The sequence below is a fragment of the Nomascus leucogenys genome, chromosome 23, assembly GCF_006542625.1.
Source record: "Nomascus leucogenys isolate Asia chromosome 23, Asia_NLE_v1, whole genome shotgun sequence".
In the NCBI taxonomy this organism is placed as follows: domain Eukaryota; kingdom Metazoa; phylum Chordata; class Mammalia; order Primates; family Hylobatidae; genus Nomascus; species Nomascus leucogenys.
The window spans coordinates 14,214,841-14,216,786 of record NC_044403.1 but is presented as its reverse complement, the minus strand read 5'-3'; the positions used below and the strand labels follow the sequence as shown (position 1 = coordinate 14,216,786).

Sequence of the window (1,946 nt, the reverse complement as noted above, 5' to 3'; positions counted from 1 at the left end):
TACGACCATTTGATTTTCGACAAAGCTGACAAAAACAAGCAATGGGGAAAAGACTCCCTAGTCAATAAATGGTGCTGGGATAACTGGCTAGCCATGTGCAGAAGATTGAAGCTGGACCCCTTCCTTATACCGTATACAAAATCAACTCAAGAGGGTTAAAGACTTAAATGTAAAACCTAAAACTATAAAAACCCTGGAAGACAACCTAGGCAATACCATCCTGGACATAGGAACTGGCAAAGATTTCATAACAAAAATGCCAAAAGCAATTGTAAGAAAAGCGAAAATTGAAAAATGGAATCTAATCAAACTTAAGAGCTTCTGTTACAGCAAAGGAAACTACCTTACTTACCTAGCAGGGGAGATACTGTGATCACAAAGGTGGTTTTCCCAGAGTAAGGCTCACCTATTGCACTCTGGGAGTACTGGCCCCTGTGATTTTCCCAAATGCAAGAAACTTGACCGCATAATTTGTGGTAGTGGGGGGACTGTGTTTGCGCTTTCCCTGTGTATATTGTTAAATACTTTTTTATAATTAAATTAAAATGAAAGAAACTATCAACAGAGTGAACAGACAACCTACAGAATGGGAGAAAATATTTGCAAACTATGCTTTGAACAAAGATCTAATATCCAGCACCTGTAAGAAACTTAAATTTACAAGAGAAAAACAACCCCATTAAAAAGTGGGCGAAGGACATAAACAGACACTTTTCAAAAGAAGACATACATGTGGCCAACGACCATATGAGAAAAAGCTCCACATCACTGATCATTAGAGAAATGCAAATCAAAACCACCGTGAGATACCATCTCATACCAGTCAGAATGGCTATTAATAAAAAAATAAAAAAAATGGATGTGGAGAAAAAGGAGCACTTATACACTGTTGGTGGGAGTGTAAATTAGTTCAGCCATTGTGGAAAGCAGTGTGGTGATTCCTCAAAGAGCTAAAAATGGAACTACCATTTGACCCAGCAATCCCATTGTCATGGGATCTTTAGGGTGCTGCTTTTCTGGCCAGAAACCTCTGTGGCTGGTGGTGCCTTTGCCTGAGTTTTGCTTGAGCCCACTGGGCTTGTTCTGCCCACTCAGCCTGGCAAGCTGTGCTTGGCTCATGCTGCTGGCCTGGATCCCATCCCTGCCAAGGGCAAGCCAGGCATGCAGCAGTGAGGGGTTTGTGAGTGAGCATGGGTTTTGGCCACTGTGCAGTCAGACAGCAGCTACTGCAGTGGGGTGGGCAATTCCAGGTGCTGGCATGGGCAGCTCCAGCTCTCTGCGAGGCTGTGACTGGACCAGGTGCACTGCAAGCACTTCCACAGCTGGCACTGGGAACATGGTGGCACCCAGAAGCTTGGAGATGCCAGGAACCACAGGGCCCCAAAGAGGGAGTCACAGCCCTGGCTTAGGGAGCTCCCAGGTCTGGGTTCCCTGAAGGGCTGCAGCTCTTCTGTCCTTCTCTTCACCCATGACATAGTAAGCAAGGGACATGTTTCAGCTTTGTTTGTGTTACAGCTCTTTTATTCCTGCTATTTGAGAGGTCCTGAGTTCTTGTCCTGTGACCAGGAAGAATGAGGTACACAGATAAGTGGAGGGTGAACAAGATGAAGAGGAGCTTTGTTGAGCAATAGAACAGCTCAGAGGAGAGCAGCAGTGAGTAGCTCCTTTCCACAGCCAGGGTGGCCCAGTGAGTGTTTAGCTCCTAGCAGAGGGTAGACCTTGCAGTGGGAAGCTCATCTCAGCAGGCAGATTGTCCCATTGTCTCTGAAGCTCTCAACAGAGAGGAGGCCCTGGAGTGGGTTGCTCCTTTCTGCAGGCAGGTTGTCCCGACATCTGCAGCTCTCAGCAGAGAGGAGGCCCTGGAGTGGGTAGCACCTCTCTGTAGCTGGTTGTCCTAACATCTGCTCACCTCTGGCTGAGCCCAGGGCTTTTATGGGCCTCAAAGG

At 46.8% G+C, this 1,946-nt stretch overlaps 1 non-coding gene across 1 annotated transcript; it reads left to right on the top strand.

The window, feature by feature from the left end:
• The first annotated feature begins 344 nt into the window (after positions 1-344).
• Positions 345-509, top strand: LOC115832966. The gene has a single exon (XR_004028377.1). It is a non-coding gene; the product is annotated as a U1 spliceosomal RNA (small nuclear RNA).
• The last annotated feature ends 1,437 nt before the right edge of the window (positions 510-1,946 follow it).